The sequence below is a fragment of the Hermetia illucens genome, chromosome 1, assembly GCF_905115235.1.
Source record: "Hermetia illucens chromosome 1, iHerIll2.2.curated.20191125, whole genome shotgun sequence".
NCBI classification, from domain to species: Eukaryota; Metazoa; Arthropoda; class Insecta; order Diptera; family Stratiomyidae; genus Hermetia; species Hermetia illucens.
This window is the reverse complement of record NC_051849.1, coordinates 215,802,078-215,829,277: the sequence shown is the minus strand read 5'-3', so window position 1 is coordinate 215,829,277 and position 27,200 is coordinate 215,802,078. Positions and strand designations below refer to the sequence as shown.

The 27,200-nt window shown below is 45.3% G+C and overlaps 1 protein-coding gene across 1 annotated transcript in view; it reads right to left on the bottom strand.

Moving 5' to 3' along the window:
• The window catches only part of LOC119646622 (diuretic hormone class 2), a 190,613-nt gene extending 175,939 nt beyond the window's left edge, over positions 1–14,674 (bottom strand). The window contains exon 1 of the mRNA XM_038047130.1: positions 14,326–14,674. The gene's annotated coding sequence lies outside the window, so the exon portion shown is untranslated. The remainder of the gene's footprint in view (positions 1–14,325) is intronic.
• Between the last annotated feature and the right edge of the window lie 12,526 nt (positions 14,675–27,200).

Here is a 27,200-nt window from a genome sequence, read left to right as displayed (position 1 = left end):
AGTACCGCTTCATTATTCACAGCGACACAATCCCGGCCACCATCAGGGAGCGTGTTCGACTTGAAGTCATCGGGGAAACTGGTGACCGAGAGTCGATGGGGGCAGAGGCGACAGCATCAACAACACCACGCCGCACTGCAGGTAACAATTTCAGTACTCGCCGAAGCACTCTTCTCCACCGTCCAGCTGAGGTTTCCGGTGAGGTTCGGAACGAATTCTAAAGAGCGTGTAGAGAATTCTCGGATATGGATCCTTTGCATAGACCAGGTATTCCCAGGCTCTATGCATCTCCAGCAACTCCAGGAATTCTATCTCAAATCAATGATGAGATTGCATCTCGACTGTGTGCTGATATGTCGCTGCTGCAACTACAATCACTTGTGTATTGTGGTGCAGTTGCGGCTATCAGATTGCACGGTCAGAAGATTCGCTTTCGTGTTATTGGTTTGAGTGACAAAAGAGATCCACCATGGAAAACTCGTCTGGAACATCGGCGGGACTCACTAAGGCAGGACATTGCTAGACTGATTCAGATCAGCACTGGCAATGCCAGCCGACGGGTGAGAAATAAAGTGCAGAGGGTTTACCGGAATTATGCCATCCCCTGTGAGACACCCGTAGTTGAAATTCTGGACACAATAAAACAGAAACTTTCTGTCATATGCAGTCGGTTAAGACGGTATGGCGAAAGTTATTCCAGACGTCCAGTCCAGAATGCAACATACGCGAGCAACCAGCGGGGCTTTTTCGGATCTCTCAACGAATCCCAACAAAGCACCCAGACAATACAGTTCTCGGTAACGGAAGCGAAAGAGTATTGGGGTGGACTTTGGGGGTTACCCGCCCAGCATTCTGAGCATGCTGAGTGGATCACCGCCGAAGGCACCCGCCATGCCAATACACCTGGCATGAATTTTGCGGATGTTACCGAAGAGAAAGTTCGACGAGTCATAAACATCTCGAAGAACTGGAGGGGCCCAGGTCTGGATCGGGTGCAGAATTTCTGGTAGAAGAAATTTATCAGCGTACACAGTCGGTTGGCGCGCAGTATAAATGAGGTCATGAGTCGGCCGGAGGAATTTCCACCTTTCCTCACTGCGGGGATTACCTACCTTACCCCTAAGAAGGACACGGTGCAGGACCCCGCAGACACAAGACCGATCACTTGCTTACCAACCCTCTACAAATTCATCACGTCCATTATTAGTGGAAGGATGAATGTGCACCTCGAGACCAACAACATTCTGTCCGAGGAGCAGAAGAGCTGCCGAGTTGGGTCAAGGGGTTGCAAAGAGCAACTCATTATCGACTCGGTAGTTGTAGGACAAGCAACTAGAGACCAAAGAAACCTCTTCAGTTGCTATATCGATTATACCAAGGCTTTTGATAGCGTTCCGCATACCTGGCTAATCGACATCCTACATCTGTATCGCATTGATCCGAAACTAATAAAATTTTTGGCGACAGTCATGGAAGGGTGGCATACCACCTTGTCAGTCCGTACATCTGAGGGTGCTAATACCTCAGAGCCCATCCGTATTCGGAGGGGCATCTTCCAGGGGGATTCATTGAGTCCTCATTGGTTTTGTATGGCACTGAACCCCCTTCCATGGCTACTGAATGATGCTAGAGGGCATGGTTTTGCAATAAAATATGACCTACGTGCTAAGTGCGAACTGACACACTTGATATACCTAGATGACATCAAGCTGTATGCTGGTAATGACAACCATCTTAGAAGTCTGTTGCGAATAATAGACATGTTCAACCGTGATATTCGGATGGAGTTTGAATTAGACAAATGTCGAATCCAAGTCATCCGCAAAGGTCATCACGAGCCGCATGCCGGACATAACATTGGTGACCTCCAAATCGAAGCTATGACCGAGACAGACTTCTACAAGTATCTAGGAATTCTGCAAGGAACCCATGCTCGAGTTGGTGATCTGAAGGAAGCTCTGCGGTCCGAATTTCTGCGACGTGTAAAGCTGGCGCTGAAATCGCATCTCTCGGGGAAGAATAAAATAAGCGCGTTGAATGTATTCGCTATCCCTTCACTGGCTTGTGCCTTCGGAATATTGCCGTGGACGAAGACCGACCTGGAAAACGTCCAGCGGCAGATACGGACAACTATGTCCAAATTCCGAATGCATCACCCAAAGTCTGCGGTGGAGCGGATGAACCTGCCTCGTGACATCGGAGGTAGGGGCGTGGTTGACGTGGCGGCACAACATCATCGCCAAGTCGACTCGCTACGCGCTTATTTTTACAGTAAAAAGCAGGCAAACCCCTTACATGCGGCTGTCTGTAAGGCAGACTGTGGACTGACTCCACTTAACTTGGAGGATCGATATTTCAATCCTCTGAGTGGGGTGAAGTCGGACCATGAGCGGATCGAGGAATGGAAGTCGAAGGCAATGCATGGTGAGCACCTGAATTGTCTTTGGCAGCCATTTGTCGATTTGCATCTGTCGAACAGATGGCTGTGTACTGGGGAGCCCTTTACTGAGACGGAGGGGTTCATGTGTGCCATTCAGGATGGCGTGGTCGCCACCCGAGCTTATAAAAAGCTCATCATGAAAGAACGGGTGCAGAACGACCAGTGCAGAATGTGTGGTTCGGCGTTAGAGACGTTGGACCATCTCATTTCTGGCTGTACTGTTATGGCACCGGTGCAATACATCACCAGGCATAATGCTGTATATAAGGTTATCCACCAAAACCTTGCATACAAGCATGGGCTGATCACGGGGACATGTCCGGTTTACCGATATGAGCCGCAAGCAGTACTTGATAGTTATGCTTACAGCATGTATTGGGACCGGCAAGTTCTGACTGATCGCCATACCGCAGACAACAAGCCTGACGTACTGCTAGTTGACAAGACGGGTTGCTCCGCGATGTTGCTATCCCCCATAATAGCAACATTGAACGGAAATACGTGGAGAAGAAGGTGAACTATGAGCCATTGGCTCGTGAAATCAAAGAAATTTGGCGTCTCGAGCGGGTGGTTGTAGTTCCCATAATATTGTCAGCTACAGGTATTGTACCTAAATCCCTGACGGCTTCCCTTGATGTCTTGGGACTTTCGCACAGTCTGGTTCAAACCATGCAAAAGTACACCATTCTGCATACGTGCTCGATGTTGCGGGGAGTACTCGACGGATTCTCCCACTGACCTACCACCGGCCACCACCACCAGTGCCCCTTTAGTTTTTAAGTAGGTAGGATCGTCCGAGCCTAAATGCTTGGCACTTAGTGCTAGTATTAGGTAAAATCCGGCATCTGCCGAGATTGTGATAACTCGGAAAATAAAGACTCTCATTGCAAACAAGCCGTCTCTACCTAATATTATTTATTAATTTATTTTCCATTAGTTGACGGATAATTAACACTTCCATTGTGGATATGAGCCTAAAAGCTCACACCAGCTATTCACTTTAAGGTAGAGAGTGGTGCGAACCAGTGGCCAGAATTCATTATTTAGCATCAATCATTTTTATACAGTGCCATTTACTTGATTTTGTCAATACAAAACCGTGTAATTAGAACATCAAAGGAAACAAATATTTTGCATCACCACGCGGCTCCTTTAGCGTTCATTCAACATGCAATTGCAACGTTACCATCCAATCTGCTGCACCAAGTAGCTGCTTGATCGAGCACCGGCATAGTCGCGGCTTCTGAGACGCCCCTGCCTGGCTCTCTATATTACCTACCATCAACTGCAACTAACGTTACTGACATCATATCTAAGTCTCCCAGACAGACTAATCTTCCGCCTTTGCCTGCCATGCGCTTTTCCAGTGCAACTATAAAAGATCTCACCAGCCTGACGATCCCTACAAGCCAAACTATCCCTTACAAACCGCCTTCCATTCGGGGGTCACAATCCGTAGTCAGCATTGGAGGATCGCAACACTGTCACTGAATCGGCTCATCACGCTTCCTCCAGCACCTCAGCGATGCCTGCCACTGTTCACAACAGGCCACACCTGCCGTCATCCCGAGCTCATGACGGTCCAGAGCCCCTTGAATGTTTCCTCACCACCGAAACAATTATTCCTGTTGACGTTAGCTTACTGCACCACTTCCGACGATATTCCAATGCAATTCCGTCACTTTTCCCGTATGTGAAACCGAGCAATAAATTCCTTGAAAGTTACACAACTTCAGCACTCATGCCCAATTTTCCTTTTGCCCGCAAGGGTCTTCTTCAAGCCTTATCAGAGAACCAAACTTGAAGAAAATATCTTGCCCTCTGCCTGCCTAGCCGAACTTTAATAATTTTCCTAATATACAACTTTTTTACCAGAATGTTAAGGACCCCAGGACCAAGCTGACGAGTTTCAAATTATCTGCCTTAGCATTTCAACTTCTGCATTACTGAAACCTGTTTGGTTGACAGAGTTTTCAATAACAGAGACTGTGCTTCCCTTGGAAAGTCAACCGACTGAAGTGTCCTGATCGCTGCTAAATCCCGTTTGTGTGCCGAAACCATGTTTTCCTTCTTCCCTTCCATCTACATCTCTGTCACCGCACCAATCATTTCTCCAAACTTATGCCCCTTTATGATGTCCTGTGTACATTTTCCTTGCCTCAGCCCCTTTCGTGTACCACAAAATACTAACCATTATGTTACCCCTCCCTTCCTTTTATCATCTGACGATCTTGCTCTTCCTATGCTCTCTTGACCTACCATTTTCCATTTGAATTCTATTCTGTCACATCTTCTTGACTATTACGTCCCCTTTCGCCTAAGTCCCTACGCTCTTGCCCAGTTTGCTTGACCACTGAAGTCCACAAAAAACACTTCGTCAAAAACTCACTGCTAGGAGGAGGTTCCTGCCTTGTGAAACCTATGTTGACTTCGTTCTTTTCAAAACTCTGCTTTCTTCGGTCAAATCTTTAACACTTAAATCCAAAAAGGAATATCCGGCCAGTGTTGAAGACTCACTGCAATGCGAAAACCTCAAACCGTTCCGGTCGCGCCCAACTACCTCCCTCTTTTATTTAGTTCTCTGACTCCTCTACTAACTCCCCCAAACTATTTTGTGATTTACTATGCCGCAACATTTCCTCAGTCTATGTTCCTTCTCCTCTCTCTTATTTTCTCCCACTAATAGAGGCACCTCGTTCCATATCTAATACCATTCCCCTCCTTACCTCTCATTGTCAAGCTTGAAGCCTTGTTGACCCTGGTCACGAAGGTCTTCCAAACCTCTTTTTGCTTAAAACTGGTCAGTTCATTTCCTTTCTCTTATCCTTTATTTTCAACAAGAGTCATAAAGGCAGCATCCCATTATAAAAGGGATGATCGGACTCTGACTGAGAATTACCGTGCCATATTGTTCCAATCCTCCTCCTCTACAATCTAGGAAAGGTATGTCAGTCGCTGGTTGTTTGCCCATTTTTGGTCACCGCATAGGGAAAGGCAACACAACTTTATTAACAGTAAATCCTCTGCTTCCCCTGCTTTGAGCGAACTCTCGAAGCCTGTCCCAAGTATGATATCAGGAGACACGTTGACTCTCATAGATTAGATAATGATACCAGTGATAATGGACTGCAGATTATTCAGTTAAAAGTGTCACACGAAATGGTTGTTGGATGTAACTAATTTGCGCGGAAAGCGATCCGCAAACAAACGTGAGGCTCTCCAATCCTTCCGAGAATCTTTGACCCCCTACAATAGGATGGACCATTCCGTAGTCTATATCAGGACAAACTTTTTAAGCCATGTGGTTGTGGATAAAATCCGGCTCAACAGGCTGCTGTGAACAGGTCACTTAATCCGTATGAGTGAGAATGATCCTGCCCGGAAAGTCTATAAAGGCAATATCTCCGGTAGATAAAGAAAACGTAGCGGACCTGCCTGAGATGGAGCAATGGCGTAGGCCAGGACGCTAGGTGGCTTTTAGAAATATCGAACTGGTGGACCCGGTTGTTACATCTTTTATGAAGAATGTGATGATGAAAAGGGATTTCGACTACTAAACAAAATAAAGTACTCAATTTAGTGAAAATGGACTAGTCAATGAATTGTATTACGAAAGGACCCTAAACGCTTACAGAGAAGTTTCTCCTGAGAAGTCAGGAAACGAAAATATACCTGTATGCAAGCCAAAGGCTACAAACGTATCTACCTGGTTAAAAGAGAAGTTAAAGTAGAAACCTCACAAAAGCAAGAGAAAGCACTGAAAAGAAGGTTAACATTGTGCCTATGAAGGCTGCTTTTCACTGAAGTTATTAAACTCAAGGATCAACAATGATAATTTTCATCATCAGAAGTTATAAGAATAACTTCCCGCGAATCGTCTACTATCGCATCCATCCTGGTTGTGTAAAACCATTTTTGTTGACGGATTATTCAAAGAGTTTCTTAATAAAGAAACACCTCATTGCCCACATTGCGTTCTTCAATCTATAGACTTGACAATGACAATATCTACTGTCTGAGAAACTCAGCAGAGTTTGAATAGTGACAGGTACCACAAAGCCTCACCCGATTTTCTTCGGTGTTTATGAAAGACGCGCCCTCTCGGCAATTATATTCGTTCTTATAGTATTGCAGGAGATCTCGATACTTTGCTAGCGTGTCACAAAGAAGCTGGCCTCGAGTAATTTGTTTAATGATCGTCTCACGCAACACGCTCTACTCGTAAATTTGAAAAAAAAACCAAGTGTCTAATGACCAGCACTAATAGAAACGGTTCAATCACTGAAAGTGATGACAACCTGCATGTTCCAAAATCTACCACAAAAGAAGTGATGAAACTTGCCCCAGAGAGCTCCTTCAAAAAGTCAAAGGCTAAACAAAATAAAGGAGTGAGGACAAGCCAGTCTGCTCGCTTTTCATTGGTTAAAGAAGGTTCGGTAACATCTGACGATGGGCGTTCCACGGCATGATAAAGTGGCGTCATAACTGGTGTTCTTTGTGGTCGGCGTATCAACGAACGTCACAAATCTAAAATTGAGCGCATTGTCATCCGCTTTGTCACCTTCTATGGTTCTAAGTGTTAGGCGACTATAGAAGACAATGAACGGCGTCTTGGGGTAATGAGACAAAGATGTTGCATTGAACTAGTGACGTAACGCGCCTTGACCACATCCAAAATGAGGATATTCGTGATCGATATTGGGTTGCACTGATCGTGGAAAAATTGCCAGAGAGGCGTCTTCGATGGTATGATCATGGAATTCGCAATAACAAAAATGCACTCGCCAAGATTGGTCTGAACATCAAAGACCATAGAAAATTACCAAAAAGCCGATTGGAGCAACGGTGGCTTGATACGCTGATTGGTCGACGATCACGACGAGCCGTCCCCACTTGTGAACGGGACAAACACTCGAGGAAAAGGAGAAGATTTGGGTTGCGTATTTTCCGAGAACGGGTCCTTGAAGGAACTGACCTTTTCGGACCCCGCATTCCTCTTCTTTGCAACGACCGTCTAAATTCGAAAAATCGAGATATGCCAGTTGACTATACCCGATTAAAAAAATGTTACCCCCCTCCCTTAAACACAACGTGGAATTATGTTACTTACTGCATGCAATGGAATTCGCAGATCCCACCTTTCCACCAACTTTCGTATCAATAGGAGTAACCGTTTCTGAAATGAAAGGCGTGACAGACGGACAAACCGACGGGCAGATAGGCAGCCAGACAAACAGTAAACCGATATTAATAAGGTTTTGTTTTACACATGGAGGAGTCAGAAGCACTAGACTGGAGGAACATCTAATAAGGCAGAAGTACAAACAATGAACAAGGAGTCAAAAACATGATATCCGACAGTAGCAAGAGCCTATATCCTAGAAGAAAACCCACAGGTAGCATAGGAATACGGTTTTGTCCAGAGCAGAGGCAAATCATCAGACGCTGCCTCACCTCTGCCCTGGGAGCAACGTGGCCGAAAGTAGTGACAGGTGGATAAGTTGCCTGCGCCCTGGACAAACCCATATTGCTACGTTATCTGTAAGTTTTCTTCTAGGATAATGGGTCTTTTTTGATAAACTTGGGTGGTCCGTGGACCACAAAAGAGGAAATAAGTTGCTTACCAAGTGTTCCGGTCCGTCAGGACTCCCAGCATCCTCAACCAAATAACTTCTGAATTTTGTTCCTCTTCTTAGTGACTACTTCATAACACTAGGGATCTTAGATTGAAGTTATCCTAATAGCATAATTGTTGAGGTAACTCTTGAAGTAAATGCATAGAAATGTTGATGACCCGAGTTTACAATTTGAATCCACTTACAAACGGAGTATAGTTTTTTCATCCGGAAACCCCTCTAAATCAGTAAGAAAATTTCATTACTAGCGTCCATAACTTTGATATCCTTTCGATCAATATGGAGTAAGTTAGTCGGAAGAGTCTTAGAAATGAGATGAAAGAGGCTTGGACGATCCGAGTGGCTTAAAAAGGATCCTGAACAGTATTTGTTAATTTCAACTAGTAAACCAAATAAAGTGTTTTGGTTAGTGAAGATAGACTGAGTATTGGATCGAGTTGCAGAAGGATGTTAGATGTAAAACCATTTTTTTGGCGACCATTAAAAGAATTCCTTAATGAAGAAACTTCGTCCTCTCTACTTTGCTCTCCTCAATTTATCGACATGACAATGACAACATCTGTTTCCGAAGAAACCCATAAGCTGGGTTAAACTGCCATGAGTGGAACAACAGAGTGTGAATTGTGATAGGTACCTCAAACCAGCTCCACGTTTTCGTCAGTATTCACTAAGGAAGCATGGTCACGCCAATTCTTTTCGTTCTTGTCTGACCGAGGGAAATCTTGATGCTTTTTTAATGTCGCAGAAAGTCTCAGATCTACTGGTGGAATTGAAGAAAATAAACAGACCAAAAGGAGGGACAAAACTGGTCCAAGAGAGCCCTCCAAAATGAGGCTAAGAGTAAAGAGAGTAAAGGAGTGAGGCCAAAGTCAGTGTTCTGGCTTTTCGATGGTTACAAGAAGTTCGGTAACATCGGCTGATTGACTGAATTTTTTGACAACCGATTCCCCTGAATGAACGAACAGCGTCTTGCGGTAATGGAGACGAAGATGTTACGTTGGACTAGTGGCGTAACATGCCCTAATGCAGCCGAAATGAAGTTGCACCGATCGGGGAAAAATTGCGACCGAGGCGTCATCGATGGTATCGTCCTTTAATTCAGGCGACCGAGAATTCCAAGATTGGTATGAACAAGTTGATAAAAAGTTATCAAGAGGCTGGTTGAAGGAACATTGGCTTGATACGCTGGATGGTGATCTGAAAGCATAGCAACTACATCCAGATCAGGTCTTTGGCAGAACAAAATGGCCCGACCAATCAAGGCAAGCCGATCCCGCTTCTGAAGGGACAAAGGTTAAAGGAAAATAATAAGAAAGAAGCTTCGATAACATCTGCTGACTAACCTTGTTTGGATTGTGATGTCCGCGTCAATAGATACATAAGAAAAAAGGATTAGAACAGGTAATTCATAAAACCCGTCATGCTACATAGTATGCTGGTCCCAAGCCCAGGTAAAGGAGGAGGGTTTGAGGCAACGTACTCTGTACTATCCTCAGTCAAACAAAAATAAAATGCTGAGATCAGGGAAAGAGATAAATAGAGTATAGAAGGTGTTATTCTACTATGCTATCATAAATCCTACCGGATCTCTCTTGGTGACAGGCCCCGCGACAGGTCGACCAAGAAAATGCATACAATCTCGTTACAAACATGATGATCGGATTGAGTCACAAGCCTCGGAGAAATGCTAGGGCGTCCACCTCAGTCGACGCGGCAGGACGGTCCCCAGTCCTGTCGAGAAATGGGCAAGGATTCTTGACGCATGGACGGCGTCAAGACGTAAGCTAGTTAGTCCGCACACAACGAACAAAACAAATACGTGTCTGCACGCTAAATGTTGGTACCCTAACTGGAAAGACCGAGGAACTCGCAAGGACCCTTCGGAAAAGGCGCATTGATATCTGCGTTCTGCAAGAAACCCGATGGTCTGGTGCCAAAAGCTGCGACATTGAACGCCAACGCAGTAAAAATGGCTACAAACTTCTCTATTTTGGTAACCCACACACTCAATATGGTGTCGGCATTGCCATCTCAGAGGATTTCCGTGATGCCTTTAAAGAAGTCGAACGATTTGATGATCGGCTGATGAAGCTCACCATTATATCAGCTGATCGCACAATTCACTTCTTCACCGCGTATGCACCACAGACAGGTCGACCTGATGCCGATAAAGATGCCTTCTGGCAACTTCTCGATGAAAAGACTTATCACGTGCCTGCTGACGATTACAGAATCATTGCCGGCGACCGTAATGGTCATGTGGGTGAAAAGGTAGACCAGGTGCCATGGGGGAAAGGGGTTCGGAACGCGCAATGAGGGTGGTGAGCGTATAATCGTTTTTGCGACACCCATGACCTTGTACTTATGAATACATGGTTCATCAAACGATTGTCTCATCTTCCTACATTTTATAGTGGGAACAGAAAAACGAAAATTGACTATATTCTCATAAGACGCCAACATTTTATTACTGTCACTGATTGAAAAGTCGTTCCCTATGAGACCATCGCCCCTCAACATCGGCCGTTGATTGCCATCCTGCGAATTAAGCCACCGATAAAACAGCGTAAGGAACGCACTGGCTCGCCCCACATTAAATGGTGGCGATTTGGTGAGAAGAAGAAGAAGAACAAGAAGAAAGAAATACGATTGCCAACCATTACGAATGTGGAAGAATCATGGAACCAAATGAAAGACACGATCCACAAAGCGGCCTCTGCAACCCTCGGGATCACCAAGCCGGGTAAGCGGCACATCAACCGAGATACTTGGCTTTGGAATGATGATGTTGAAATGAAGGTCCGTGAAAAGAAACGCCTCTACAACAAATTTCTCGACGATAAAACGTCTACTAATTGTCAAATTTATAAGAATGCCAACCGGGAAGCAAAGAAAGCGGTCGCTGTCACCCGAGCGAACCATTTCAAAAATCTTTACGATAAACTGGACACTCGGGATGGCGAGAGAGATCTGTATCGACTTTCTAAAAGCCGTGATGAACGCACACAGGATATCGAACACTTCTGTTGTGTTAATGACAAGAACGGTACTTTGCTTACTGATCGTCGAGCCGCGACGGATAGATGGCGAGAATACTTCGAGCAGATTTCAACTGAAGAATTTGCTCATCCTCCACTTCCACAATCATTGCCGACATTTGGAGCAGTTCTACCTGTCAGCACAACTGGGTGCTCTGAGGTGGCGGGGAGGAAGGGGTTGCCGCCCCACCCTGTCGGCTGAACCAAAACCAAGTGGCCGAGGAGAACCTCCATGTAGTGGCACCGGGAAACGCTGTACCGCATTGGCTTGCCGACCGTGATGCAGTAGGCGAATGCTCCAAGGCTTAATTAGGGCGATCAGACCCGAGTCTGCACGGGGACTCATCTGAAGTGGCAAATTGGTCACGAAACCTTACCAGGGGTATACTGATACCATGGGAACCGGGATAGCCCCTGGAGTCTCATACTTCGGGTGAACTCCCGTTGTATGTGAGTACAGCTCGGTTGTTTGCGGTTGGCCTCCATAGTGGGTGTTTCATGGTGGTTGTGGTTGTGCTCAAGCGAGAAGAGACCTTCGGGCCTCGGCGTTGTGTTGCGTTTCATCACGGGTGCCGTACTCCTTAGTTCGGTAGAGATTTAGGTAATTCTTGCATCCACCAGTATGAATGCTAGGCCATGAACTTGGTATAGACTGGTACCGTTGTTGCTTGTCTCAGCGGGGCTCTGATTGTGGTCACAAAATCAATCCGTGTCTGAAGAGGACCGTAGGATTAAGTCTCCACGACAGGTACCTACGTTAAACACCAAAGGGCTTAACTGTCAGCGCAACCGAAATCGAGGTGGTTTTATTGCCACCATCGCCAAATGAAATCGGAAAAAGCAACAGGACCTGACGACATCGCATCTGAGCTCTGGAAAGCGAAGAGCTGGGACCCAATACTGTGGCTCAATGAATTCTTTAACCGGGTTATTCAGGAAGGAAGAACACCATCTGACTGGCAAGAAAGTACCACTGTTCCAATATGGAAAAAGAAAGGTAGTTCAGCAGAATGTTCAAATTACAGTCCGATCCGATTACTTCCCCATACCATGAAGATTTTTGAACGCATTCTTGACAACCGTATTCGTGAAATCGTTAAAATAACCGTGAATCAAGCCGGATTTGTCAAGAACTGTGGAACTACTGACGCAATACACGCTGCGCGGTTACTTATGGAGAAACACCGTGAGAAGCATCGCCCTCTTTACATTCCATTTCTGGATCTGGAGAAAGCGTTTGACCGTGTGCAACCCGACCTCATCTGATATGCTTTACGACAACACTTCGTCCCAGAAGAACTCGTGCGCTGGGTTCAATTGCTCTACCACGATCCGAAAAGTAAAGTTCGAAGTATGGCGGGTGTATCAAAACCGCTTCGTGTTTCTGTTGGTGTTCATCAAGGAAGCGCCCTCTCACCACTCCTTTTGGTTCTTGTTATGGACACCGTCACACGGGATATCCAACGTCCAGCGCCCTACACACTGCTTTATGCAGATGATGTTTTCCTAGCATCTGATAGCAAAAATTATCTCGAGCAACTTGTCCAAAAATGGAATGATCGCCTCATGCAACACGGTCTCAGATTGAATTTATACAAAACTGAATTTTTGACGACCGATCCCTATGAAACAGGCACAATCACTGTCAGCGGCAGTGATCTGCCCAGAACTGAGCGATTTAAATACCTCGGGTCAACGCTATCAGCTAATGGAGAACTGCGTTATGAAATTGCTTCACGCATTAACGCAACCTGGATGAAGTGGCGTTCCACAACTGGTGTCCTTTGTGATCGACGTATCAACGAACATCTCAAATCTAAAATTTAACGCAATGTCGTCCGTCCAGTCGCTCTCTATGGTTCTGAGTGTTGGCCGACTATAAAAGACAATGAACGGCGTCTTGCGGTAATGGAGTCGAAGATGGTACGTTGGACTAGTGGCGTCACACGTTTAAATCACATCCGAAATGAGGATATCCGCGATCGTTATGGGGTTGCACCGATCGTGGAAAAGTTGCGAGAGAGGCGTCTTCGATGGTATGGTCACGCAATTCGTGCAAACGAATATTCACTTGCAAAGATTGGTCTGAACATCGAAGTCGATGATAAACGACCAAAAGGCCGACCTAAGCAACGGTAGCTTGATACGCTGGATGGGGATTTGAAAGCCTCGAGATTGGACCCAGATCAGGCATTCGATAGAGCCAAATGGCGAAACCGATCACGACGAGCCAGCCCCGCTTGTGAACGGGACAAAGGCTGAAGAAAAAGAAGAAGAATTCATAAACCCTGTTAACTTCTGCAATTAACAGATCAACTACGTAGTTCAGAAGGTATTTTTGGAAGGCATAGATTCCCAAGGGTTTCTGGTTTGCCTTGAGACGCACCTGTCAATAGTGACGTCTTGATAGCTGCAGTGGGGTCATCTTAAAATGAGTTAAGATTAAACTCCAAAATTCAAGTTGAAACCTGATTGATAAACATTGGACTAACAAAGTTAATGCTTCCGTAAATGACTCCTCATAATATTTGACGAAAATATTTCACGTTAATGTAAATAAACGTTGAAAAATGAAACAATCTTCCCTGATAGAGTTGAAAACGCTCTTCGTATTTCCCATTTCATTTCCTGTCACTCAGTAAACACCCCAAATTCTTTCCCAATGATCAATTCAATTATTCATTCGATAGATTGACAACAAAGTTGAATAATATTCATAACAGTCCTTCCAGGATTATTAAATACCAAATAAATGGAGGGTCGGAATTATTTCCTCCTTTTTTGTTTAGATTCTTTGGAACCCTGGGCTATCAACAAACAACGTGTTTCAAGCAGCTAACACAGACCCTTCCGTTGTTTTTTGAGTTACCCACAGCCTTTCAAGGCGACTTAAAATGTCCCCTAACTGCCTTACAGGATCCTACGCTGCCCAACAAACAATAAAGTCCTCATAAATATTTCAACAACGTTCTTAGAGTAAAATGCCCCCAGAAGGCTCTAGGACATGTTGCAAACACAAATAAAAATTTAATGTTTCAATCATCGGCAAACTGCAAGAAGTTATAAAAGTTTACGGAACGATTCCTTGGTCCCTGAGTTTGCCGTTTTTCGTCCCTTTTTTCTAGGCTTTCCCACCAATTCACGCTTACCGCCATTGCGTCAGATACACATCCTTGAAAGGATCTAAGGAAAGACAGTGACTTCTACTTACCCGAAAGTATTTGTAATCTCCAATCAACCGTTAACGGCAATCAATTAGTCGAACGCCAAGTCCTTCGAAGTTTCACCTAATTAAGGGTCAGTTGTCTCCGCAACAAGTTGCTCACACTGTCTTACACAGATTGTTCTTTTAGGGTCACCAACTCTATTCAAGCAGTCCTTGTTTGCCAAATTAACAATTCACGAAGGATGTTCGCACCACTCTCAAACGGACTTACTTTCCACTATATTTCCGTTAAACCACTCTTGACCAGCAACAGTGTTAGGAAAAAGTCCTTATAACAGACTCCTTTCCCTATAGAACCGCACGTTACAGATTCGTAAGCAACAGTGAAACTAACGGCAAGGATCCCATCAGATTTATATACGTTTCGTGATAACGTTCGCTGATAAAACGAAAGCTTTCGGCATCAGAACGTGAGCCTATCGGAAAAGCAACAATATCAGAAAAATTCTGCGCCTCCATTGCAAATAGGGGTAAAGCTCTGACGTCATGTGCATTCTACCGCATGTGTGGGAAGAAGGGGCGGAGATTGCGCCAACTTTTGAATTATGTGTGGAGACTTTGTATCCTGATGGAAACAGAAAACAGGATGTGAGGATGTGAGGAATCACAAGTGCTCGATTTGGAAGAGAAAAAAAAAATGAGAATCACTCAAAGAAAGCGGAGAATCCTTTTGCTAGTATAATTGAAAACGATGCTAAAAATAACATTCTCTCTGATTGGATACCACCCGGTCATTATTTATCCTATTTATCTATGATTTTCATGCGGTGAGATGCGTAATCCTCTTCAAATTATCGGATTTTGTCCGTTACAAAGACGACAGAAAACGTTGCACGCGCTCGCAATTTTATGATGGATAACGCGAAGGATATATGACGTTCGGAATCTTATTCTCGAGTCAGACTACCAATGATTGGTTACTATGCCCTTTCGCTTCTATAGGAAATTGGCAGTGTGTAGGTGCTGCGGATAAAAATGCACGATTAAAGGATTGTGATTTTGCGCTTGACCTTCCTTCTATGGTGGATTTTATCCTTGGAAATATGATGAATGGAGTCGTTTTCTTTGGCAGATTTTAGGGCTATAAAATGGATTGGTGAACTTATGGCATCTCTGAAAGGTCAGGTACAAAATTTGAATTTCTAAACATTTGAAACTATTCAATTTTCTGTTATTGACTCCCAGAATTGATTATTGTCAATCAAGAGGTGAAAGCTGTCTGGCATGTACTTTTTAGCCCAAGAGAACTAATTCCAATAGGCGGATCAAGACGGGGTCTGCAGACTTGACTCACCTATTCTTGATTGATGCTAATTAGGACTGAATCCAAGGCACACAGGTTGATGCTGGAATAAGCGTTTTTGAGAGAATCACCGAGATTGTTCCCATTGTGGTTCGACCATGCATCGAACAAAGATGGGTTCCTGGCGTTAAGGACTCTACCTATTATAAGATACCAGGGTTCACATTATGCTCTTAGTTGGAAAAGAAGTGGATCTATTGGTAATTGAGGGTATTGACAGATTCATCATCAACAAGGGTGCAACAACCGGTATCCGGCCTGCCTTAATAAGGAACTCCAGACATCCCGGCTTTGCGCCGAGGTCCACCAATTCGATATCCCTAAAAACTGTCTGGCGTCCTGGCCTACGCTATCGCTCCATCTTAGGCAGGGTCTGCCTCGTCTTCTTTTTCTACCATGGATATTGCCCTTATAGACTTTCCGGGTGGGATCATCATCATCAGACACATTATTTATTTAATTAACGGACAACAAACAGAGAGAATTCCAATTAATTATTGTCCTCAGGAGGAGGAGAAAGTAAAAAATTTATCCTACGTTTAAAACTACTTAAAGTAGGGAAGTTAAAAGGACCAAGCTGATTTGCATTATAATTTCGGCAAAGCCTGGGAATCGGGGAATGAAAATAGACTTCGAGCTCCGCGAAGGACACGTTGAAAATATCTGCGTTGCGTGTGTTATAAGACGCAGGACGGCAGGTGATCTCATCAGCGGCGGAGCAGTCCATCAGACCCGAGTAAAGTTTAAAGAATGCGCAAAGATCCAGATAGGATCTACGTTGTTGTAGGAAGGGAAGGTTTAGAAAGCGGAGACGGGAGGGGTAATCCACACGAGGGAAGCTTTGCTTAAAGAAGAGGGAACGGGTGAATTTACGTTGCACATTTTCAAGGGCAAGACAATCACATTTACGGGAGGGTGATCAGATCACGGAGCAATACTCGAGGGTATTCCTTACGAGGGAATTGAAGAGAGCTAAGGAGGGTTGGATGGAGTCAAAATCAGAGGAGGAGCGAAGAATAAAGCCTGACAATTTTGCTGCTGGATTGATGACATCGAGGCAATGGGTGTCAAAGCGGAGCTTATTGTCGAAAGTGACTCCGAGGTCTTGAGTGGAATTTAAGCAGGATAAGGAATGTCCGTCAAGCGATTAGGAGAAAGAAGTGGGTGATGATTTTAGGGAGTAGCACATAGAGTGACACTTTCTGACGTTTAGCGCTAAACCATTAGTCAAGCACCAACGAACCAGAGTGTCTAGGTTAGAATGAAGGGAAACACAGTCCATAGACGACGATATAGCGGAAAACAGCTTAAGGTCGTCTGCATAGAGCAAACAGGGACAAGTAAGAAAGGGAGGAAGGCCGTTAATAAAAAATAAAAATAGCAAAGGACCCCGAATAGACCCCTGTGGAACGCCAGAAGAGAGGGAGAAGGAGCGGGAAGTACAGCCGTCAAAAAAGACGCGGCAGGATCGGTTGGAAAGGTGAGAGGCAAGCCATAAAACAAGTGGTTTAGGAACGTTTAGGAATGAGAGTTTGGATAGAAGTATCTTGTGATTTACAGTGTCGAAGGCTTTCGCGAACTCAGTGTAAATGGTATGCACTTCTTGCCGTGAATTTAGACATTTGGCAACAAAGTTGGTAAAGTCAAGCAGGTTGGAGGCAGTGGACCTACGTTTAACGAAGCCGTGTTGTTCTTTCACTATGTGTTGCCCAAAGTGGTGAATTTCAGTGGTGAACCAGACGGGGTAAAAGCGTAAGTACTTAGGAGAAGAGGGAACGTAACACGGAAGAAGATCAGATAAAATGGTATAGAAAGTGTTGAGTGCTTGGTCACATGTAAATGGAGAGAGCAGGGGGACCCAGTTGATTGACGCCAGATCTTCGAAGTTCGCCTTACGAAAGTTGAACTTGGTAGGCTTGCGAGCGACAGGAGAGTGGAGTCGGGATATCTGAACATCGAACTCGAGAGCAGGATGATGGGCGTCAGGGGCAACGTAAGACAGAGCATTAAGGGATTGGGAAAGATAACGTACGTAACGTAAGGTTAGAGAGGACAAGGTCAAGAGTGCGATCTAAGTGGTTTCTAGAAAGATTAAATTGGAGGGCCCCACAGGTGTACATGAAAGTGGATAGAGGAAGGTTGGGTCGAGTTATGCAAATGACATGATGTTGGAATGCTAAGGCAGACAGTTTGAAATCTGACAGCTTGGTCCTTAGACCCCTTACATTTTGATAAAATAGCGTATAGTTTTTGGAATCATTCAAGTTCGGCGAGGCAGGCGGGCCGGAAATTTTCACGAAGCTTAGACCTCTGATAAGGCTTAACGAAGACCCCCTGTGGCCAAAAGGAGGATTGGACGATAGCATCGAAGTCATGGGGATATGTCACTTTGAAGGTAGCTATCACTCGGTCAGGAGAGCCATTCTTCGTCGGCTTCACACAGGAAAGATGTGACAAAGTTGAGTTGGTTTTGCTTCTGATATAGGCCAGAATTTCGTCGGGCGTAGTGGAGTACGCTAACCTTGACACGAACAGCTGTTTCGGTGGCGAGGCGACGTTCAATTGGGGGCCGCTCGGACGACATGAGGTCGGAAAAGCCTGCGGTTCAGAGGTGGCGGACGTCGATGATACACAGGAGGACGCGTGCGGTGGTGCTAATGTAGCGACTGTAGGATAAACGCCAAAACTTCGTAGCGCATCCCATGTTGCGTAGGGAACTTGTCCCTCGGATTTTACCCACAACCGGACGGTCATGGTACCGTTCATAGATTTCGTCATTATGTAGGCTACGGAATCATCCATCTTTATGTAGTGGGCCAACCATTCTTCTCTCGAACGCGGCCAAGAGTTCGCAATTTTTCTTGCTAAGAACCCAAGTTTCTGAAGAATACATGAGGACTGACAAGATCATAGTCTTGTACAGTAAGAGCTTTGACCGTATGGTGAGAAGTTTCGAGCGGAACAGTCTTTGTAAGCTGAAATAGGCTCTGTTGGCTGACAACAACCGTGCGCGGATTTCCTCATCGTAGCTGTTATCGATTCTGATTTTCGACCCTAGATAGGAGAAATTGTCAACGGTCTCAAAGTTGTATTCTCCTATCCTTATTCTTCCTGTTTGACCAGTGCGGTTTGATGTTGTTGGTTGGTTGTTCTTCGGTGCTGACGTTGCCACCATATATTTTGTCTTGCCTTCATTGATGTGCACCCCAAGATCTCGCCTCACTCGCCGCCGGCTCGATCTGGATGAAAGCAATTTGTACGTCTCGGGTGGTTCTTCCCGTGATGTCGATATCGTCAGCATAGGCCAGTAGTTGGGTGGACTTAAAGAGGATCGTGCCTCTTGCATTTACCTCAGCATCACGGATCACTTTCTCTAGAGCCAGGTTAAAGAGGACGCATGATAGCGCATCCCCTTGTCGTAGACCGTTGATGATGTCGAATGGACTTGAGAGTGACTCCGCTGCTTTTATCTAGCCCCACACATTGGTCAAGGTCAACGTAGTCAATTTCGTCTGGATACCGAATCCTCTCATGGCCGCGTACAGTTTTAGCCTGGCTATGTTATCATAGGCGGCTTTAAAGTCGATGAAAAAATGGTGCAACTGATGTCTATATTCCAACAGTTTTTCTATCGCTTGCCGCAGAGATTAAATCTGATCTGTTGCTGATTTGCCTCGAGTGAAGCCTCTTTGGTATGGGCCAATGATGTTCTGGACGTATGGGGCTATCCGGCCTAGCAAGATAGTGGAGAATATCTTATAGATGGTACTCAGCAACGTGATACCTCTATAATTGCTGCACTACGGGATACCTTTCTTTTTATGTTTGAGGCAGATAATGCCTCTTCGTTAGTCGTCAGGCATTGATTCGCTGTCCCACACCTTGAGCACAAGTTGATGAACCACTTGGCGATTGCGGGTGTCTGGTCAGTAATGATTTCGGCTAGAACTCCAGAGCGTGGGATCCATTCCCGACAAAGGGCCTCGACGCACGATTGTGCAGAAATGTCGGCCAGACGTATTGCCTCAGGTGACCATGTGAACCTAATATATAATTATGAGAGAACTCTTGAAGCCATGCAAGTCTCGCAAACGGCCAATAATATCAATATGGATCGTAGACGAAGGAATGAGCCCACTTCTTTCTGTACGTACTTGGTGACTTTAAACTTCTGTCACGCGATCCACAAGCTGACCCAGGAGTTAAGATCCTTATTCATTGAGGGCCAGAAATATTTATTAGTGACCAATCGATTCGTTCGTCGAATGCCTGGACGGGCTCTGCAGACCACGTAATCACTCGTGAGTCTTTTTTCTTGGGCCCTGACATGTAGGCTTCATGTTGTGTGGCTTTGGGCAGGAAACGATGGTAGAAGTTTGACATGTGCAGAAACCCTCGCAGATCCCTGACTATTTTTCAATACGGGAAGTCTGTGATAGCCCAAACCTTGTCTGAGTCCGAGGGTATTCCCTGACGGAAATTAAGTGGCCTAAAAACGTCACCAGCTGTTGCAGTCCTATACTCCGTGGCTTTGAAAGTGTTGGCAAACCCCACTGACAAGATTCACGAGATTCATATGCACCCCGTAGTCAGTGAAGTGTCTCAGGAGGCCACAGGTCCAATTACCGAGCTTCAACAGATGGTGGACACCCTCGCGGCTACCGTCTCTAAGCTAGCGGCAACTGTGGAAGCTTTACGTTCCGAACGTCACTGAGGAAAGGGCAACTGATCTTCCACATTTAGAAAACAAAATTTAGTCCTTTTCTTTTTAGTTTTCTTTTCCCGCTATAAAATAAACCGAAAAACGACATAGATAACAGAAGAAACGTCAAGTATCTGCTGATGTTCTCCACTACAATAAAAAGTAAATTTCTAGTTACATATTGTCTTCAGAGGCAGGAACAGGTAAGTGGCTTAACTTACGGTAAAACAAAGAAAGGAGGCAGAGCCAAATCGCCCAAGCTGAAGGGAGCTATAGGAACGGCATAACCTCGGGATTGAGGAGTGAAAACATAATAGATGTCGTGTTCCTCAAAGACAATTTCAAAATGCCCTCACTACGTGTACCACGGGAAGTGATGGGAAAATAATATCGGGTTTGGCAGCTCATCAGGCAATTATAGAGTTTGAAAAAGGTGCACATATAAACAGTGATAAAAAGCAGGAACAGTAAGAGACAAAGTATAGAGCCTTGCGGGAGAGCAGAGGAAGGCGACAAAGACTTGAAAAGAAACTTTAGAAGAAGGGTATGAGAGGTAAGAGGAAAACCAAGAGATGAGGGGATAAGGGGAACTTGAGGAGGGAGAGTTTGGAGAGGAGAATATTGCGGTTAATAGTGTAAACGGCTTTGGCGAAATCGGTATAAATAGCATGTCCTGACGTGGATTAAAGAATTTACCAAGAAAATTGGAAAATCCAGAAGGTTGGAAGGAGCATATCCATGTTTCACGCCGCTGTTCTTTCCCGTTGAGGTGAACAAAGTACGCGGTCAGCTCGACGTTGATGTATCTTTCGAGAATTTTGGAGCAAAAGGAAAGCAGAGAGATGGGACGGTAGTTCACAACCAGAGAAGAGGCTCCGCTCTTTAGGATAAAGATAATAAAGGCCTCTTTCCAAAGATGAGGAGGATAGCATTCTTCGATGCATTTGTTAAATACTATTCACAGAGGGTGGAAGATGTGTTCTTTAAAGTTAACAAGGAAAATGCTAAGAATCCCATTGAGACCAGGTTCGACAAGCGCAAAGACTGCCAATCTTCGCCTTGGTCACCTCTTACCAGATTAACGTTGATGCTTGAACTTTCAGTTCTTTCAGTTCTTTCAGTTCTTTCTTGACGCAAGTCTGTCGACCGTCTAATGGATGCTAGGTCTACTATCCCTGAGAATACTTTTATGTACGGGCTACACTGGAGCAAATGAAAAGTTTGTGCGGAGTTTTACACTATCGATCGACCTTCTACCATCTGCACATGAGAATACTGTTTACTTTATTCGACTTTATTGTAGCCTTATTCTCAAGTCAATGGGCTGCTCAATATTATCTTTTCCGTTCCCATCTCTGTTGAGTTGCATACCAATATAAACGAAAGAATATACATTCTCCAGGCTATTTTTTGTTAATTTTTTTGTTGTTCAAAAATTTCGTCAGCAGTTGTGCCGAGTCAAAAACGATTTGGTCCACCTTTAAAACCCCAATCGAGAGAGTCGTGCTAGTGCATACAAGATTACGATGGTCTGCATGGAACATTGCCCAATTAAGGATCAAACCGCCAGACTCGATATACACTACAATTCGCATTGCCGAAGCTACGAAGAAACCCTCAGGTACTTCCTCTGTTGTTTACAGCTCTATCTAGAACCAGGCTACAGACACTTGGTAAGCTATTCTTTGAAGGCCCTTTAAAAGATCTCTAGCAAACTGAGGGAGCTGCTTTCCTTCGTAAATAGTACGGGCTGGCTCTAAAAATCTGAGCCGGTCAAACTCTGGCCCTGGCTCTTACTTCAATCATGATTTTAGTAGTTTGTAGCATCAAATCGGCGCACCACAGCGCTAATTGGATTCTTGGAAATGACCGCTGATACCTACCTACCCTACCAACCATGCTCTACAAATCGGCTTAACAATTCTTGAACAAACTGCGTTGAACATAATCCTCCTATTGAATGAGAAGATATCTGAAAAAAAGTACCACGTAAACCTTGTCAGCTACCTCAACTGCAGCTTGTAGTCGCTGGTCATCTAATGTCCCCATAATCGGCGGAAACGAAGATTGTAGGTGCGGCACCATAGACTCGTCATCACCGGCTCTGGTACTATGGACTCTGTAAGTGGCATTGAGGCGCAGAGTTTCTCATGTTCAATGGAAGTGCTCTTCGTGAATCCTTTTGTTTTCTCCTCCTGACTGGTACACAACCGCGTGAGGTATCTATCATCTAGTCTACATAGGATATGGAGTTGAGATATCCTCGTAATTAAGCCGAGATATCGGAGAGAAATTTGTGATCAATTTTCCCAACAAGGAAGGTACATATGAGGGTTGTGGTATCCAAAAATTTTAAAAACTACTTCACTCCTTTTTGCTATCATCTAGATTCTACTGGTAGATTGCAAACCTGGTCATGTACTACATACAATAATCATCTTACAGAATTTTCATCACATAGAGCCAGGCAAGGACAACAGAATATTAATTTTAGCTACACCAGTACCTATGTTACATATCCGTGCAGCTTTTTTCCTCAACATTATATGCAGCCATCGAATCCTTGAATGAGAATTGATGACTTTGCCGTTCATTCTTAACATTCTGATATCACTAGCAGTGCAAGGGTCTACTATCGCCAACGTCCACTATCCAGGTCAAAGTGCATCTACGAATGGTGAGCATCCTTCCGTTGATGCATTAGGAACTATTCAATTGGTTACACTCCAGCGACTCCTACTCGTCCCGGGCGATTTCTTCCCCTTAGGATCAGCCTAAGGGTAAATGAGCTGCAATTTTCTTTCGAAAGTATCTACTGAGCTAAGAGAATATTGATTTCAGATAGATTTTGCATGAAAGCAAGGAACGCTGGTTGGTACTTTTAATTGAGTGAGACTTCCTAATATCTTTTTGTCGAAACAATTTCAGATTCAGATTCGGATTTGTCAAATTTAACAGAAGCCATGTCCTGCACCCTTCAGAGTGTTCCCGTAAACGTCCATTGGGAAGTATCTTCTGCAGATGCATCAAACAATTTCGATTTGGATGGATATCAGTATGCATTGTCTAAGCGATGTTATTTCCAAGCCAAATTACTTCGTAGGACTCCATATTGTGCACGTTCCAAATTATCCCAGACATTCGCTTCCTACACATAACCCAGAAGGGGGATCTATAGAAGCAACAGGCCAACCACCATTCAAGTCGTATCCAAATACCAGAATCGCGCCATCACAATTGCACGCAATTTATGAAATTTACTCAGATTATCTAGGAATAATCCCGGGCGATTGCCTCCCGACTGGTGTCATAAATTTTCGGTGGCAATTTCATCAACGTACATAATTCGATTGCAATATCACAAATATCAGGAATGCTAATGACACACTCGCTAATTGGGAAATGGTAGTACAGTGGCTCTAATTGGTGTCGAGTCGACAGGACTATGGTTTATCGGTTAAACGGTTGACTTATAACACGCAGATAAGGCTCTGACACGAGGCGGAGGCATACGTGCTGGTATCAATCTGCAATGAAAACATATTATTCATGAAAAACTATGCATGGAGAACATGCATTTCTAATTATCTGATATTGTAGGCTCCATGTGAATGGGGATATTCGCAGCGATTTGTAGTAATCGATCAGGTTGACTACAATGAATGATGAATGACCCATTGAAGTTAGAGATTACATAAGTGTAGTGAACAAGCTCGGGATTCCCGAAAATTGCATATGAAATCAAATAGGCGAACGCGAGCAAGATAGGGTTGATATTAGTCACACGCGACGATGGCACCAAGCCTAATCCTCCAACCCCCATCCTAACACCAAAACTTACTGCAGCGAAATGTTGCTATACGTTTCAAATAAATTCCTCCTCGATAGTCTCTCTAAAGCACTTTCCTAATCAGCAGCAGTCTTACCCTTAAACTCAATCCCAATACTTATCCTTTCCTAGAAATAATCCCCGGTATCAGTGACCACGATGCCGTGGTCCTAGAGATTTCACTCCCCAATAGAGCCACCCGACCCTCTCCAACTGTGGTCCCCGACTTCCAGAAGGCGAACTGGAAACTTATTCCCTTAACTACCGGAACCTAATTTCTCTCCCCAATGATTTCCTTAAGGATATCAAATACAAACGTACACCAAGGCGGAGGCTATTTAGAAATAGATACTCTCCGCAATCCTCTCATCTCCGTGACGAAATCCTTTCCCTTGACAGGTCAATCCGCGACAGAATTTTAACTCTTTACACTAACCACCTCCACAAACGCCTCTCCAACATAGAACTGAACCCTGGTACCTTCAGGAAACTCCCGTCTAGGCAAGTCCACCCAACAAAACACTATCCTTCCGCAGAATATTTCAACTCCCGAAAAGGTGAACACCCAAGCCGATCACTTTCTCCAAGCGCACCACTGCACCCTCCACGTTCGTGATCAACACTTCGAAAGTATTGTGAACGAAAGCATGGAACAGCTCCAATCCGTACCAACTTTTTGCCGCCCAGTTCCAACCTAAACCTTTTCTCCCAATCCCTTATCCATCCCGATGAGCACGATGATGTCTCTCCCATCAACTTTGTCAGCCCAAGTTCAGTGGAAGCTGTAATTGCAGCCTCCAAGAACAAAAAATCAGTGGGGCTTGACAAAATCCCTTAAATAGTATTGAAAAAGTGCGCTCCCAACATCTCCACCACACGTTCCTCTCTCATTAACCACTGCCTCCTCAACGCTCATTTCACCACCGAGTGGAAAAGTGCTCGCATTGTACCCATCCCAAAGAAGAACCTTAATCCACTTCATCCTCCACAAAAAGTTTCGAACGGGTCATCAACTCCCTCATAGACGAACACTGTCCTTCCAACAATACTCTACCCGAGTTCCAATTCGCCAACCGAACTAAACACTCGGTTGAGCACGCACTTCTTGTCCTCAAGACTGGTATCCTTCTAGGTATCAATCGCAAGACACCCATCATAGCCTGTCCCCTTGACCTTAACAAAGCTTTCGACTCCGTATTGCAATATGGACTCACGTATAAGTTTTCCGAAATCCTCAATTTCCATCCGCACTTCTGTAAACTGATTCTTAGCTTTCTAGATGGGCGGAAATCCTCAGTCAACATCCAGCAGCACCTTTCCGCGTCCTATGGTAGGTAGATAGGTATTAGTGGCCGCTCCGAGAAGCCCAATTAGCGCTTTGGTGTGCCGTTTTGATGCCATAAACTCCTAACACCGTGACTGTTGTTATGGGAGCAGAGAGGCAGAGTCCAGCCGACTCGGATCTTCAGAGCCAGCCAGCATTCACGAAGGAAAGTAGCTCTCCGACCCTGCAGCTAGAAATCTCTCTGTGGTCCCCAAAGAATGGTTTACCCAGTGCCCGAAGCCTGACTCTAGCCAGAGCCGGGGGGGGGGGTTTCCCTGCCTTCTCCGCAGCTTCGGCAATGCGAGTTGCAGGGGATGTCAACCCTAGCGGCATGGTCCCCTATGGGCCAGTGCCCCGTGAAGACCGCCGTAATCTTGAATCCATTTCCACACCTCTGGCACAGGAGCTCTCGTGATCGGATTATGTTATAAGCGAGCCAAATTCTCCTTGACTTGGTACAGCTTGTAAGCCTTCGCCACCTCAGGCCCGCGGCTACTAGGTAGCGCGAGTAGACTCGGCCCTCGACAGCGGCCAGCGGAACACCGACTGTATTCGCCGAGGGACTGCCAAGAGCAGAGCGTTGCCTGGCCAATCCGTCAGCCCGCTCATTCCCCTCTATGTTCTTATGTCCGAGAACCCAGAGGAGAGTGACCTTGAGCGTGCCGCCCAGACGGTTGGGCGCGTCCCTGCACTGCCCTACCAGCCGGGAAGATGTCGTCGTTGAGTACAAGGCCTTGATGGCCGCTTGGCTGTCGGTCACAATGGCTATGTTACGCTTGGGGCTCGAATCACGCTCCAGCCATCGACAGACTTCCAATATCGCCAGTACTTCGCCTGGAATACACTGGTGAAACCTGGGAGACCATATGGCTTGGATATACCGTGTGCATTCGAGAAAGCCTCTGCGCCGACTCCATAGGCCCTCCTTTGATCCGTCGGTAAAGAATATCGTGTCATAGTCTGCAAGACTATGACACGCCGGTCTTCTACTTTGCCCTGGTTGGAAGGTCCACAGCAAAGTTTCTCGTGAAGTTCAGCTTACGTGTGACATAGTCCGTGGGGGATGCCCTGATTTCCCGGGGTATTTCATCTAAGACGTTGCTATGGCCGTAGGTCTTCGCTGTCCAGCATCCGGACTCACGTAGTCTGAACGGCACTGCACGCTGCAACATATTTAATGTGGAGGTCTAGGGGGAGGAGATGCAAGGGCTACAGAGCCCCAGTAGCACCTGCACACGCCGTTCTTTGAATCCTATTAAGCTTCGTTCTATTGTTGTATTGTAAGCCTGCCACCATACCACAGAAGATTTCTCTGGTCAGCTTCCTGAGACTAGAGGGATCTTCATTCCACCACGGTGGCAGGGTCTTTTTGCTGTACTTAGTAGGGCACGAGACTTCAAAGGCGATATCAAATGCCTTCTCCAGAGCCCCGACCTTTGACTCGAGTTCGTCTGTCGTGCCGATCATACCAATTTGCGCACCGGAAAGTTTGTTCTTAATTACCTGACCAAACTTCCTCAAGTCGATCCTCCTGGGGTCTCTAAAGGGCTTGGAGACCTCTGCGGCGAGATCTAGACTGAAGAGTATCCAACTAAGGTCAGAGAAGGATCTCTGGTCAGACACTCTCCAGTCCTCCACCCTAAGAATCCCATTGTCGGTTATTAGGGTGATATCAAGGACCTCCTCCCAACCGTCACAGTTC